This window comes from Rhamphochromis longiceps, linkage group LG11 (assembly GCF_057381845.1).
Source record: "Rhamphochromis longiceps isolate RC_006_pf linkage group LG11, R_longiceps_female_GT1.1, whole genome shotgun sequence".
In the NCBI taxonomy this organism is placed as follows: Eukaryota; Metazoa; Chordata; class Actinopteri; order Cichliformes; family Cichlidae; genus Rhamphochromis; species Rhamphochromis longiceps.
The window spans coordinates 2,287,669-2,304,698 of NC_140567.1; the positions used below are offsets into that span (position 1 = coordinate 2,287,669).

Genomic DNA, 17,030 nt, shown 5'->3' on the forward strand with positions numbered 1-17,030 from the left:
CAACCTCAGACCTCCACGCAAGCACACATGAATGCACATACATTTGCACACATCCAGAGATAAACTCCCCTTCAGAAACCAAATTCCAAGAAATCGAGCCGTGGCAATGCTTGCACACACATGTGATTATGCGCAGAGGTCCACCCTACCAGCCAACCTCAGATCTCAGCGCAGGAACACATGAATGCACATACATTTGCACACATCCAGAGATAAACTCCCCAACAGAAACCAAATTCCAAGAAATCCAGCCGTGGCAATGCTTGCACACACATGTGATTATGCGCAGAGGTCCACCCTACCATCCAACCTCAGATCTCAGCGCAGGAACACATGAATGCACATACATTTGCACACATCCAGAGATAAACTCCCCCTCAGAAACCAAATTCCAAGATATCCAGAAATGGAAATGTTTGCACACACATGTGATTATGCGCAGAGGTCCACCCTACCAGCCAACCTCAGATCTCAGCGCAGGAACACATGAATGCACATACATTTGCACACATCCAGAGATAAACTCCCCCTCAGAAACCAAATTTCAAGAAATCGAGCCGTGGCAATGCTTGCACACACATGTGATTATGCGCAGAGGTCCACCCTACCAGCCAACCTCAGATCTCAGCGCAGGAACACATGAATGCACATACATTTGCACACATCCAGAGATAAACTCACCCCAAAGAAACCAAATTCCAAGAAATCGAGCCGTGGCAATGCTTGCACACACATGTGATTATGCGCAGAGGTACACCCTACCAGCCAACCTCAGATCTACACGCAGGAACACATGAATGCACATATATTTGCACACATCCAGAGATAAACTCCCCAAGAGAAACCAAATTCCAAGAAATCCAGCCGTGGCAATGTTTGCACACACATGTGATTATGCGCAGAGGTCCACCCTACCAGCCAACCTCAGGTCTCAACGCAGGAACACATGAATGCACATACATTTGCACACATCCAGAGATAAACTCCCCAAGAGAAACCAAATTCCAAGAAATCGAGCCGTGGCAATGTTTGCACACACATGTGATTATGCGCAGAGGTCCACCCTACCAGCCAACCTCAGGTCTCAACGCAGGAACACATGAATGCACATACATTTGCACACATCCAGAGATAAACTCCCCAAGAGAAACCAAATTCCAAGAAATCGAGCCGTGGCAATGTTTGCACACACATGTGATTATGCGTAGAGGTACACCCTGCCAGCCAACCTCAGATCTACACGCAGGCACACATGAATGCACATACATTTGCACACATCCAGAGATAAACTCACCCCAAAGAATCCAAATTCCAAAAAATCGAGCCGTGGCAATGCTTGCACACACATGTGATTATGCGCAGAGGTCCACCCTACCAGCCAACCTCAGATCTCAACGCAGGAACACATGAATGCACATACATTTGCACACATCCAGAGATAAACTCCCCCTCAGAAACCAAATTCCAAGAAATCGAGCCGTGGCAATGCTTGCACACACATGTTATTATGCGCAGAGGTACACCCTACCAGCCAACCTCAGATCTCCACGCAGGCACACATGAATGCACATATATTTGCACACATCCAGAGATAAACTCCCCTTCAGAAACCAAATTCCAAGAAATCGAGCCGTGGCAATGCTTGCACACACATGTGATTATGCGCAGAGGTCCACCCTACCAGCCAACCTCAGATCTCCACGCAAGCACACATGAATGCACATACATTTGCACACATCCAGAGATAAACTCCCCAACAGAAACCAAATTCCAAGAAATCGAGCCGTGGCAATGCTTGCACACACATGTGATTATGCGCAGAGGTACACCGTACCAGCCAACCTCAGATCTCAACGCAGGAACACATGAATGCACATATATTTGCACACATCCAGAGATAAACTCACCCCAAAGAAACCAAATTCCAAGAAATCGAGCCGTGGCAATGTTTGCACACACATGTGATTATGCGCAGAGGTACACCCTGCCAGCCAACCTCAGATCTACACGCAGGCACACATGAATGCACATACATTTGCACACATCCAGAGATAAACTCACCCCAACGAATCCAGATTCCAAAAATCGAGCCGTGGCAATGCTTGCACACACATGTGATTATGCGCAGAGGTCCACCGTACCAGCCAACCTCAGATCTCAACGCAGGAACACATGAATGCACATACATTTGCACACATCCAGAGATAAACTCCCCCTCAGAAACCAAATTCCAAGAAATCCAGAAATGGAAATGTTTGCACACACATGTGATTATGCGCAGAGATCCACCCTACGAGCCAACCTCAGATCTCCACGCAGGCACACATGAATGCACATACATTTGCACACATCAAGAGATAAACTCCCCCTCAGAAAACAAATTCCAAGAAATCCAGCCGTGGCCATGCTTGCACATACATGTGATTATGTGCAGAGGTCCACCCTACCAGCCAACCTCAGATCTCCACGCAAGTACACATGAATGCACATACATTTGCACACATCCAGAGATAAACTCCCCCTCAGAAAACAAATTCCAAGAAATCGAGCCGTGGCAATGCTGGCACACACATGTGATTATGCGCAGAGGTCCACCCTACCAGCCAACCTCAGATCTCAACGCAGGAACACATGAATGCACATACATTTGCACACATCCAGAAATAAACTCCCCCAGAGAAACCAAATTCCAAGATATCCAGAAATGGAAATGTTTGCACACACATGTGATTATGCGCAGAGGTCCACCCTACAAGCCAACCTCAGATCTCCACGCAAGCACACATGACTGCACATACATTTGCACACATCCAGATATTGACATACACACATACATGGCCAACGATTATAAATGTGGACCTCCTCTAGGCTCCGAATGCCTGGCCAGCCCTCTTGATGGGCTGGCACCACCCTCAGGCATGTAAAGTAAAGAAAAATGCCCGACCGGGCCGCCTGGCCACACTTTATATGGGTGGACCTCCCCCAGGTCTCACTGCCCTCCCCTTCTCAGAGAAACCTTCTACAGAAGAGTTAGGAAAGAAAAAACTTTTGAGTTCTGAATGTCATGGTGAGTCTCCACCTGTTACAGGTCAGTGCAGCCTGGACTGTCTCGAGACAGACCAGACCAGGTGCACCACAGACACTTCAAGCCTCATCTCAGTACAAAAACTAAAAGAACAACATAAAAAAGGAGAGAACTTAGCTTAGAAAAATGCTGGGTTACAGGAGGCAGCAGCACTGCAGAGGTGAGGACAGGCATCTGTTTGAAATAGACAAAACAGTAAGCATAGTCATACAGACACATACACACACACAGGCTCCGAAAGCCTAGCCAGCCCTCATGATGGGGTGGCACTGTCCCAGGCGTGTAAAAGAAAGCAGAAAAAACCCAGACCAGGCCACCTCGCCACCCTTTATATGGGTGGACCTTCCCCAGGCTCCGAAAGCCTGGCCAGCCCTTGTCATGGGGTGGCCCCGCCCACCAGAATCTGTAATCAGTTACTCTGGAAAGGATCCAGATGTTTCAAAATACTTCTCTGGCAAACATTTCCATTCTGCAAACATAAATGCTGCAGTTAACGGACTAAAAGTCGTTGCTTTTCACCCCTATTTATGGATTTAAGAATCAAAGGACCAAGTTGGTGGTAAGATTCTAAATATATGTGACGTCATCATCCCGTAAGCCAATTAGGTTAGCTATTAATTGACTATGTGCACGTTCAAATTGGAGTAATCCTTAAGGACAAAAATAGTGAGTTTTTAGCTAACAATCTCATTATTATAACAAAGTATTACACACATAAATGCCGATATGCTAAATCCCCCCCTTCATGGTCTGCTCTTAAAAACGACCTCTCCCTGTTCCGTAAATCTCTTAAGCTAATAAATAAGCCCCAAGCAATCAAATTGCATAGATTTTTAGAAGAGTTTGATTTTTCTTAGCCCCTTATTTAAGTTATGTGTCTTGTTTATGGAACCTCAATTTTAGAGATTTTATGATCTCCCTTGTCTTCTTTATTTCTGTTCCTTGTTTTTCATTCTTTTTTTTATTGTTATTTATTTTTGTATTGGTTATTCATCTTTTTATATTATTATTATGTAGATGTGTGAATATGGATGTGTATGTATGCATGTGTATATGCATATATATGTATATATGTGTGTGTGTGTATGTATGTTTATTTTCAGTTATTGTCGATTTCATCGTGGTGTACAGGAGATGTGATTCTGTTCTGATTGATTTAATATGTGGCTTGTCTCTTTGAGATTGTCATTGTTATTGTTCTAAATAAAAGTTCATTTAAAAAATAACAAAAAAAGAATGTGTGCACGTAAGCATATGCTACTTCCGGTGCGGAAACGCCTGTGGGGAGCTTTGTTTCCGGTGTCCTATTCGCGCCTGGTTTACGGTCCAAAACAAGTTAAGCAAATGAATGAATCAAGCGGCGATTTACATTTCTATAGATGTCTCGGGCATTTACCCAATATATCTGTAAATGATGTTCATCGACTTGTCGATATTTTTCCCCGCGCCTCAGAGCAAAAGAGAAAAGGGATTCAAATGTTATATTTCTCAGCTGTCCCTCGTTTATCGCGGGTGTTATGTTCTAAAAATAACCAGCGAGAGGTGAAATCAAGTAGCCAAATTTATTTTTTGACGTTGCAAAATGTTTCGTGGACATCGTGGACATACAGTACTGCACTTCAGAGTCACACTGCTAGCATCGATGCAGCGATTCTGTACTGTACAGGAGAGACGTCACGGAGGAGATCGTCTGCAGCGATCAGGACGCAGGACACAATGTGCCGTAAAAATAAGCATGCAAACTTGCACTAAAAAATCTGAAACAGCGAGGTGAAAGGTGAACCGCGTTATAGCGAGGGACCGCTGTAATTTTGAAGGTAAGTCACAACATACCCTTCGTACATACTAATGTATAGAAACCGTTACCAGCAATCATTCATTTTTGTGTGGTTTTCACGGTTTGTTGACATGCTGTGTAGGTGTGTACTTGACTAGCTGATCTCGACATAACGGGGAAACATCTGGTTTGACTGTTCTTCACCTGTAGTTTGAATGCTGAACATTTGCCTGTTTAGATCATGAGACCAGTCACTATACAGAGATGTGCTTCTGAGTGTGGACGATGTGTCTTCTGCTGCAGTGATGCAGTTCTGCTTGTGTTGAGTGATGTAAACAACTGATCGATCTAAACGCTTTAAACGTCAAAATTGATCATTATATTTGTTATGACACAGCAGCGGTGAGTGTTCCCACCTTCTGCTCTTTGTAACTTAACGCCATCTTTCCGTTTTCGAGTTCTGGACATGATTTTGGAGTATATCTTCGCAGTAGCGATTGACCGCAAAGTAAAGCTACCGGAAATGCACAACCCCACATCCGGTCTCAAAACAGGAAGTTAGCATTGTCTCGTGCACATAGTCAATTAATCCTGCATTTTTTTGGTCAAAGACATTTCTCACCATGAAATTACCCGATTCAAAACATGAACAGATTCACGGAGTAATCAGAAAAGTTTAGCATGAATCTGGACATTAGATTTAAGATTTAAGTTTTAAGCTTATCAGATATCACTTGTTAGAAGCTCCTTACCGTTTGAAGAAATCTCTTCTCAATCTGCTGTCCTCTTCTGCTTTCAAACTGATTTCAGGTTGATCCAGGTATCGTTTGAAACAGGTTCTCCTCTGTCACGTGACAGTCGGAACGAATCTGCGTAACCATGGTTACAGGGGACCCTTTGGAGCTCCGCTGCTCAGCAGCAAAATATTTCAGATCAATATGTAAATACTCCAACTCTAAAACCAAGTAAAATAAATATGCTGCATATGTGTATAGTGCACCGCGAACGCGTTCAATTTCTGGAAGAGGCTGTAAAACGGAGTTAAAAGGTGACCGATGGCAGCCATACTGAGGTGAGTTGTTGAGGATATGTCGAGCTGTCGATAAGCACGGCTGTTTCTGTGCTCTTATATACTGTTTTGCTGGCGTTAGTGAAGCTGCTTTCAACAATGTAACATTGTTGAACTCTGATGATTAATGAATAAACTCTCGATGTGACGACGTGAGCATGTAATTGTAACCCTGTGTTCATTTAGTCGTTTGATACCGTTTAATATCCAGCACATCTATTGGGTGTTTTCTTATAACATGCCCTGGAATCATTTTAAGTTTTACAATGCCGGTGATTTACGACTCTTTCGCGACAGTCAACTGTGGCGTAAACTCTGGCGGGTCTCAGAGCTAGCTTATGTGAGCCAGCAGTGACATCTATACATGCAGTAGCCTTAAAATACTGATTATTTATTCTGCTGCGAGGTAAGAATTTGTTTTATACGTTTATTGTCACATTGTGCGCCATGTTATTGTTTCGGTGAAAAGAATTTCTACAATGGCGGACTTAGACAAAATAGTGTTACTGTTAATTTGACTCTCTGCAGTGTTTAAATGCTTACATATACACAGTTTACTTGTGTCAGCTAGTGGGAGGGCAGAGAGCGCAGCCTTTACAATTGTTTTATTGTAGAGTGACAGGAACTGCCTATGAGCTTCTAATCAAGCAGAAGTATTGACAGAAAATCTATCAAAGGAAATACATTGATGAAAATGAAAGAAGAGAAATATTTATATGATGTTCCATCTTCCTGAGAGCTGATTGGCTGTGATGACTCCTTCAAGTACTACATGCTACTTTGTCCTGCTAGTTAAGCCTGCTGTCTGTTCTCAGGCCTCCTCCTGTTTCACTGCCATATATCCATCACCAGAGGGCTCCACTGACCTGCCTGCTGACATCAGAGCACACCCCTGTGTCATGTGACCTGGCAGGAGTAGCAAAGCTGGACTCAGACCTGGCCCAGGCAAGTTCAAAGGCAGCTGTGGTAGAGAGAGTATATGGGCTCAAATTGTGCTCATAAATATTTTGTACTTGTAAATCAGGATTTGTGTGTTAGGTGAGCACTCGGCTGTCGGGGAAACTTGTTTTGTAAAGGTCGTTTAGCTAACCCGTGCAGGTGAATGAATTTACCCTGACTAAAGAAATCAAGAGAAACGCACCGGGCTGCTCAGTGACTAACCACGGTTACTGTACTTTTATTATGAGTATTATACTGTAAGAGCAACAGGCTGGACTCTGCTTCTGCTCCTGTGCAGAGCTGATTATTAAATATGTGCAAACAGAAGCATGTTTTCTGTCGCTTTCCACATGTGGAACGACATTAACGCCAACTTTTAAAAAGCTGGCACTTCAGTAACCCCTCATTAGTCAATAGCTACGGATTAAATAGCAAAGCCCGATACTTATGTACTGAAACCAACTACTTCCGCTTGGCAGCTTAAGTTAAAATGTTAATTTTTTCCTCTGATTATTTTTTAGCACTGACTCTGTGTATTTTTTGTTTGTTGCAAATATTCAGGTTAAAAAACTGTCCGAATTATTTTTAATGAGTTATGTTCACAAAGTCACATGTGCAGTACTCTGTATAGCTTGCATCCTTTAGGACAAATAATTTGAAGCATTAATATTTCTTGTTCAATACTGAGCTGATAACACCTCTGTATGTTGTGACCAGGATGCAGCAGCAGACTGAACCTCGACTGAAACCTGCTCCATCATCTCATCTTTGCAGATGTCCATTTATAAAGCATCAACAACTCACAGGTAAACATGATGTTAGAAAATGTGTTAGTAAGGCCTTTTGTCAGTGATATTCAGTTAACAAACAGTCAGGTGAATAATCAACACTGAGACACTTGTGTAGGTTAACGTGCTGCACGGGTGAAAAGCTCAGAGCTAATCACACCGAACTGCAGTATTCGTTTATTTTTATAGGTTACATCGTCAATATGCAAATATAATCACATTTCCTGTTACGCAGATTCTGATGCTGTCTGTGTGTGTGTGTGTGTGTGTCACAAAGTATGTGTGTTGCAAGTCAATTTCTAAGAATAATATAATGCAAGTCAACTTCTGCGGATATGTATTTCTGTGCTGGTCTCTTGCGGTAAAGGCCAGTGTCACAGGGTCAGCTTCCTGTTTCTACAGAAAACTGTGTCTGGTGAAATATGTATAACATAACTTTTGAAGCATAAGCAAATAAAACAATTAAAAACTCCCTAACATCCCTCCCTGTTGTTACCGTATTTCACCACTTCAATCATACTTTATTATCAGCTAACAATCACTTGCACATAACATTTTCAATTGTAGCATCATTCAGTATATGCGAATGTGTGTGTTCCTATACTAAATCTTCTTCGTCCGGTTCATCTTCTTGTGGCAGTCCAACATAGGTGATCACTGTGGCCTGTACCATTTTGCCAATCATTGATCTGATACAGGGTAGAATGCATGTTGAGAACATGCAAAGCAATAAAAGAAGAACTCCTATCAAGACAAGTCCTTTGATCACGAGGGTCTTTCAGCTGCCGCTCAGCAGCCAGGTCAGCCAGTCCTCTGTGTTCATGACATAGTCTTGTTGCTGTGCATTACTCAGTTGTCGTAACTTCTCCAGGGCGGTGGTCATGGTCAAGGAATGCACGCTATCTGGAATATAGGTGCAGCAAGTGGTGTTGAATAAGACACAGAGGCCCCCTCTCTCAGCGAGAATCATGTCCAGGGCAACTCTGTGTTGCATGACCACTATTCTGATCGCGTCGATTTCCTCATTCTGAGCCTTGTTTATCCATGTTGAGCTGTTCAGGAAAAGTCCAAATCGGTAGTCAAGAGTCTCGATTCTTAGCATGTTTTTTCCATTCCCGATCCATGGGAAAAGTGAGTGCAGGACTTTCTGTCCGGTGGTCCACAACTTGAACTCCGCTGGCACATCACTGCCCCAGATTGGATCATGAGGTTGCACGTCATCAGTGCTCCTCTTGCGTCTTGGTTGGTCCTGATGGAATATTCTGAATGTGTGGTCTGACACTAAAATTGGGGCGCAGAGTCCGGTGCTGTTGGGTGGGATGGTGAAGTATGTCTTTGAGCCACATGCCCAAGCTGTACCCTGCACCCAATATGTGCCATTCAGGAAGCTTATCCGTGCCTTTCTGTCCTGCGGCATCCGGAAAGTCTGGGAGCAGTTTTGGTTCATCCCCAGCTTTCTGTTGCCGTATGCGAAGGTGAAACACATTGGATGTTGTATTCCTGGTTCCCTCCTGACGTTGAAAGATTTTCCCTTGTCATTGGTCGCATTCAGGTGTACCCAGTATCGGTCATCACAGCTGTAGTTCCAGTCTGAGACCTCTGGTGCACAAGATACTACCTCATTAGGTTTATAGTTGATCAGTGTTCCATTACACCGTGGCAGGTCGGGTTTTGAGACTTGTGTCTTTAACTCAACCTTGAAGAAGAAGATGTCTTCGGGGGAACATGTTCCGCTGGTGGCTTTGTAGAATATACATAGGGCTTCGGAAAGGCTGGGTGATTTTCCATACAGGGTGGCTTGCATTGCTGTTGTTGGGAGGTGAGAACAGACGTAGCAGCCAGTGTGGTTGTCTTCTGTATGTACTCGGTTGTAGACGTACCGGTACCAGGCATTGTTCAGTCAGGGGTGGTTGTGCTCTTTGTCCATATCCTTTAGGTGTAAGTTGTCATATGACCATTTCTTCTGCAGGTGGTGCTGTGGGTCCTCGTCTGTCCAGGTGAGTATCAGTAGGCTCACTAGGAGCGCAATGCCAGTCATTATGAGGACAAGGTTCTTTATGATGACCAGGCACACCCGGGCTCCAGGTGAGTAGACCACTGGCGAGAAGACAAAAGGGCGGGATATACCCAAACAGCCCTTTCCTCCACCAGGGAACACCTAGGAGTCGGGGGAACCGGCGTCTATGCTTGTGTTGTCACTCACTTTTTTGCAGTGGCTTTGGTGGATCCAAGATGGTCTTTCTGCTATTTTGCAGGCAGTCGGTGTGCTGAGTAAGACCTGATATGGGCCTTCCCACCTTGGTGAACTCCAATTCTTTCTCTGGAGCACTTTGATCAGGATCCAATCACCTGGTTGCAACCTGCAAGAAACTGGAGAGAATCTCTTTATTCTCAAATAATTTAATCATCCACTCTGCTAGGGTGGTTTCTCTTATAGACTTATTAATAGGCTCACTAGTGAGAGGCAGTGGGAAAAAGGTCTCCCGTGAAGTGCTTAGGGAGGATATCTGACATTCCCCCCTTTCCGACACACGTGTTAATCCGTGTGTCGCTAATGCTGCCGTCTTGTGTAGGGATTGTGGCAATACTGGTTTGCCATTACAGGTCAGTAAGTCATTGTGTAGTTCTACTCCACACTTTAGCCATTTCTTACGCTCTGCAATAGGTGCGGCTTTCTGTTCATCTTTAAGTACATCAAGTGGTATTAGATGTGAGGTTTCAGACATCAAAGTCTGTACAGGTTGCTGTGCTGCCTTCTTTGCTGCTCGGTCTGCAAAGTTATTGCCTTCAGTAATTTCTGAATTATCTTTTTTGGTGTGCAACGCATATTGACTGTCAGTGTGAATATTTATATATTTCTATTTCTCGACCTTTGCGCAGCATGCACGTATGATAGCCGCTAGTTCTGCACTCTGTGCTGAAAAAGAGGAAGCTAAAGGTTTCGCTTCTAAAACAGTGTCTACAAAAGTAGGCTGCAGTGTACTAAAAATGTCTGGTCGGGGTTTCATTTTTTCAGTTAGCTTCTGCATACAGCTGTGTTCGGCACCATCTACTTCCGCAGGAAGGAGAGTGCTTGTCACAGTCAGGCAAAGCTAAAACTGTGCTTGTTTGCAGGGCAAGTTTTAAGTCAATAAATGCTTTGTCTGCCTCTGGTGTCCATTCTATTTCATCTTTCAGAGCTAAGTGTTTGCCATAGATCAGGTTTTGCAAAGGTTGGGCCAGCAGTGCATATTCAGGTATCCAACATCTGCAAAAGTTGCAGAGACCTAAATAACTCATCATTTGTTGTTTGGTGACAGGTTTTAGGAGCGTTCTGTACAGCTACTTTTCTGCTGTCTAACAGCTGTCTGCCTTGTCCTGTCAGTCTGTGGCCAAGGTACGTTACTTCTCGGCTCCACAATTGCAATTTATGCTGTGAGACCTTGCTGTGAGACCTTGCTCTGCTAGATGTTGCAAAACTGTGTGTGTTTGCTTTGCAATCCGTTTGTGTGTAGCCTGTAATCAAGATATCATCAACGTATAGCAGGAATTTACCTGGGGCAGGAAGCGTGCAAAATGACATGGATTTTCTCAGAGCTTCTGCATAAAGAGTGGGGCTATTCTGGAATCCCTGAGGCAACCTTGTACAGGTATACTTCTGGTTGTCAAAAGACTCCCTAACACCTTTAAAACAAATAAAAAATAAACAGCTGTCGGCAGAACTGTAGGACTGAACAACTTCAGATCCTGAGTGTGTGAGGACAGAGAAGGATCAGCTCTATTTCAGATTTGAGATAAACTTTATATTTCAGTTTGTGATGATTCTGTTTGTGATTACAGGAGCCGTCCTCAGATTCAGACCTCAGCACCACCCAGTGACAGCAGACAGATCATCCTATATCTTCACTCTTTGTAGTAACTCCAAAATTAACTGAAGAAAACAGTACAAAGGTTAAAGTACCACATGTGCTGTCACTGAAAGCTGCAGCTGTTTTATTGATAAATTTAAAGACAAAAAGTCAAAAGGATTAATCACCCCTGTAACTGTGTCACTGTACATCAGCATTAACAGGACCTCAGTTTGGTGTTTCAGAAAGCTGCTGATCTCAGACCTGCACAACTTCTGTTTTAAACACTGAATGTACTCAGCTATATGAAGAGCACATGATGTTTTCTCTGACACAATTAAATAAAACCTGATTCAAGTCAAAGGTTGTTACTTGTATTTGAACTAAAAACTTGTGATCTGGAATTCTTTCACTGTTTTTGACAATAGTGTGTTATTTATCATAAAGTAATTCAGAGTCATTCATACCAGAGTAACCAGAGAGCACAACATATATTTAACTTTCTACAGGACTTAAAGCTATGATATTATGTAAAAGTCCAGACCCTCGGAGGATTATCTGAGTACTTCTAACACTTGAGGGAAGATGAACAACTTTAATAATAGACCAACGCGTTTCAGCTTGTGGCCTTCATCAGGGCCACAAGCCCACAAAGCAAAGGTCTCCATCAGTGTTCATGAAATGCTGGGTTTATCCTTCTTGTGAGGGAGCTGCTGGTGAAGATCACGAGCCCTGCTTGATCCCGGCGATGAGTTTCAGTCTTCCTGGTGTTTCTGAAATGATGCCTCTCACTGTGGGTCAACAGAACTTCTGGCACAGGACAGCTGTAATGAAAGAAATTAAAGAAGTTTTGAAAAAAAATCTTGGAAATGCCCTATATGTGAGAAGCAGATTTTGTAGATAACTAACAAGATAACTAAAAGTATAATTTTCACCATACATTTACTAACCTTGTCATCTCCTGCACTGTCTGTTTTGGGGCGTGTCCTTCCCAGCGCTCATGAGACTGCTTTGCTGCACTGTGGTATGAGGTGCTAACCTGTTGACAGTGTTCATTTTAAAATGTATTCCACCAAAGATTATAGAAGTAATGTATTCTGAATACTTTACAACTACATGAATGTCCTATTGCTGTGTGATTTATTACTGTTACTGAAGGTTACTCTCCACACCAACACCAACTAGATGTTTAAATCTTAATATAAATGAGTAACAGTAGGTGCACATCAGGTAAGGCTGCACTTTTTGCAGCGATCTCGTATAGAAAACTATTCGCGCGTATATAAAACAGGTCGCGGCTCCGAACTGTAGTAAAGGGACCTCTGGCTGATACGTCGGGGTCTTTTTTTTTTTCCTGGATCACCTGTTGAGAAAGAAAAAAGAAAACAAGCAGAAGAAGACTAGAGCAATAAAATAAACAACATCATGATGATCTATGGGAATATAACAGTAAATACTAAATGTTAAACATTATTGTGCAGCACGTAAGATCGACAGCGCACAGTGTGCTTTAAGGTAGGAGCCAAAAAGGAGCAGAGCAGCGGCGTTAAGGACGTCCTCGCCGTACCTGGGTCCATCAGGTCCTCCAGACGCGTGAGCAGTTTGGTGAGTTTCACCATTTGCTCCAGGAGCTGCGCCTGGATGACGGCCAATTCCAGCAATACCACCGTCTTTCACTCGCCCAGTTTGAGGACCTGCTGTCCCGCATTGGTCCCAGCATCGCCCGCCTAGACACCAACTACAGGCGCTCAATCCCACCTGCAGAGCGCCTGTCCATCTGCCTGAGGTTAGTGTTTAATACGGTAGTCCTTTATTGATACCTGTGCTAACATGGATGTGCTATGCTATCAACGAATGCTGTCGGTGTTTACTGAAAGCAAACTGTGGTACGGAGACGACTGTTTATAATATTTCTAGTGATACTCAGAAGCTCTCATCAAGTCCCGATTTAATTCGATTTATGCTGTTATCAGTGTTTGAATGATAGCATGGCTGTGGTGTCCTATCAGTGTATGCTCTCGCTGTTTGCTGATATCAGACTGTGGTATGAGGACCACTGTGGGTTAACCTTTGTAGTGATACTCACTCCTTTTTATTTAGACCTGGTTTAATTCTGGGATAGTTGAATCTTTGTATATAATCCCAGCAGACTGTTTTAGATTATATCTAATATATATCATGCAATTATCCTGATAATTACAAAAGGTTTTATGTAAGATTTATGTTTTGTAATTTAAATCTGACATCACAAAAGTATTTTGGAATTTGAATAATGTATTTTGTAACTGCAGCATTTTGTCCAGGTTCCTTGCCACCGGGGACTCCTTCAGGACCATCACATTCAGTTTTCGAGTTGGTGTGTCCACGGTGAGCCAGATCACCCCCCAGGTAGCGACGTCCATCTGGGACTGTCTAGTGGACGACTTCATGGCTGTGCCTTCAACTGCAGACTGGCGGTGCATTGCAGAGGGATTCCAGGAGCGCTGGAACTTCCCTCTCTCCCTCACAGTAGAGGTTGCATCTGCGCTCCATGGAGCTCTGTCCTGAAATTGCGGAGAAGTGCGTGAAGGCAATGTGTGTTCTCCACAATTTTCTGCCGAGAGAGGTGCCGAGAGAGGGGCACCTGCTGTGAGGGGTGTGGCACCTGCTGTGAGGGGTGTGGCACCTGCTGTGGTGGAGCCGTTGCAAGGCCTGGGTCGTGTAGCAGCAAACAACTCCTCCAGAGAGGCTGTCCTGGTGAGGGAGAAGTTCATGGCTCACTTCTCGGCGCAGGGAGCCGTGTCTTGGCAACCAAAGGAGTAGCCTGTTTGAAGTCTGAGTGACTTCCCCACAACGGCTCTTTTAAGAGCCACCCACAAACCTCTAAAGAGTGTTCCTGTCTTTTTAAAATTTTCTTAATAAATGCAGCTCTACTCCAAAAGAAACTAACCTCTTTTTACTCTCTAAATAACTTGTCTTCACTATGTTCCTATAACCAGTGTGATGCAACCGTTTGGGAAACCTTATTAATAGTCATTATTTTCCTGTATGAATCGCTGTTACAGTAAAAAATGTCACTTGCATATATCATATAGGAGATATGGGTAGCTACTGGTACACAAGTCGGGGCCTGATCACCCCCGGCTGGGTCGCCTGGGCGAGGGTGTAGGATGTTGTGAGACCCGAAACACCTGATGACCCCAGGATACATCACTGAAGATGCGTACCAGTGCATCCAGGAGATGTGTCTTTATAGTTAAACGTTATGTAGCACGATGTCTCCTTCCAACACAACTGCACAGTCTCACACAGACGTATCGGCATCGTCATCTTGCAGGATGGTGAGGATAACAACTGATGCACCGTTCAACACTGGTTCCAAAAACAATGTCAGTGTCCTGAAGAAAAGTAAAATATGAAGTATTGAGAGCCAAGAAAAACTAAGGACAAAATGCATTTCTAAAGATTTTAACTTTAACCTCTATACCATGATGGTCATTTGACTCATGGAGGTTTTAAAAGAAAAAGCTTACTTTCCTTTAATTAATGGCATAGTATCTTTCACCCACCAACCTTGTGATGAGTTTTGTACAAAAATATTTTCTTCTGGAACAACGCCCAGCTGCTCCTCAGCAGAAAAAAGCAGTGAGAGTTATGACAACTGCAATCCTCACCATAAAATTATCCAATCACACATCTGCTTACCTGCATAAAATTATCTGACAACTGCAATTTAACATTTACAGTTTGATGATTTAAAGTCTCACACACAAGCCGTTGGAAAGGGGAGGAGAGTCCTGCTGCTTCCAAGTAGACCACATTTCATTCATAATGTTGTAAATCCAAGCCTATTATGTATTCATGATTTGAATCCTGGGTTGTGCGAAATAAACCCTAGACAAAGTGAACTAAGGTGTAGGTTTATTAGGTTATGTTGTGGTGATCCCTGAGGCATAGGTGTTCATACTGGAGTGTAAAATTAAAACCAATGGAAGATGGACAAGAAAAGTTCAAAGCCATCATGTCTTCAGTTTAGAAAAAATAGAAAAGAAGAGGAGGAGAAACGAGCAAAAGATGCAGGTAAGCAGATGTGTGATTGGATAATGGCAGGTCATCCTGAAACAATCAGAATCAGAATACTTTATTGATCCTGAAGGAAATGATGTGGGTTACAGTTGCTCCAAGAAGAAATGGTAAAAATAGCAACAGTAACAGACTAAACTCCAAACATTATGTTACAGATTTTAATATTAATTAGTCATTGTCAGTTGTTGAGTTGTTCTGTTCTCATTGTATGATGAATCATGATGGATGTTTGGTGGCTGTTTGCATACTATGTGCACTCTCTCTCTCTTCATATGTGTGTGTGTGTCTCTCTGGTGAAATTCAGTATGGTTCCGACAACAGTTTTATGTTACAGTTTTTTACAGACGCTAGGACACATGTCTCAATACTTAGGTCACGTTGGCAAAACTCCTCACACAGTGAGCACAACAGAAGTCTATGTGGGCTAAACTGAGGACCAGTTATCATTGTTTTGGCACAAAATGCATTCAATGACTTCATCTCTCAAATTTCATGAATCATCTTCTCACTCAGACACAACAACTGCCAAAAATCTTTGTATGTACAGGACATTTTGCATGTGCTTACATACTGTTTCCAAAACTGTTAAACTTATGGTCAAAACAATAACACAATGCAAAACTTAATAAGACAGCAAAATCCAACAGCAATATTTTATTGAAACATATTTTAAATCTAAAAATGCAGTTTAACCAGCCACAGCTGATTCTCATTGTAGATGAACATCTACACAGGTGTTACTCCTTCAATTGTTCAACTCCTTCAATTCTGGCAGCCAGAAGATTCTTTCCTAGGTGTGTTGCCCTAGATGACATAAGATGTGATGTGGATGAGAACCTGTGGCCAAATGGAGAAGACCGAGTAGATTAGCATTACTATTGTATGTGTATCAGTGGATGGTGTGTATACAAATTCTTGTATTTTGGGATTACTTAGTGCAAAAACATAAAAATACATAAACAAATATTAACGAATTCTGCATGATGTCTGATTCATTCCAGTAACATATATTGAAATTATAAACAGAGATGTGTCCTTGTTTTACACAAGGAAACACTGTGTAATGCTACATGTTGTTAGTGTTTTTTAGGTCATTGTTTTGTGGGTGACAAAGTGTGTTTGTCGGCTGTCAACCTTTGCTAGTGTTCTGGAAGAATGAGTTTATTTGAGACCTGAATGAAGTGTTTTGGTAGTTGTAGTGCATTTTGAATGTGAAATGAACTGCTTTGCCAAGCTGACGGTCAGTTAGGAGGATTGTGTGAAGAGTTTTGCAAAAGTGACCTAAGTATTGAGACATGTGTCCTAGCGTCTGTAAAAAACTGTAGTGTGTGTGTGTGTGTGTGTGTGTGTGTTTGTGTGTGTGGGTGGGTGGGTGGGTGGGGGGGCAGAGGGAGTGTTCGCCCAGGGCTAGGACCGCCACTGCCCATGTTTGCCTACTGGTGGTGGTCAGAGGGCCCGGTGGCGCCAGTGTCCGGCAGCC

At 43.1% G+C, this 17,030-nt stretch overlaps 1 long non-coding RNA gene across 5 annotated transcripts; it reads left to right on the forward strand.

Moving 5' to 3' along the window:
- The first annotated feature begins 5,748 nt into the window (after positions 1 to 5,748).
- Positions 5,749 to 11,944, forward strand: LOC146658391 (uncharacterized). 5 transcript variants are annotated; one of them, XR_014913709.1, is made up of 5 exons: positions 5,749 to 5,934; positions 6,747 to 6,876; positions 7,588 to 7,676; positions 9,628 to 11,287; positions 11,478 to 11,944. It is a non-coding gene; the product is annotated as an uncharacterized LOC146658391 (long non-coding RNA). The 5 variants fall into 5 exon arrangements; XR_014913707.1 differs by having other exon boundaries at positions 9,628 to 11,942; XR_014913710.1 differs by having other exon boundaries at positions 10,958 to 11,867.
- Positions 11,945 to 17,030: the final 5,086 nt, after the last annotated feature.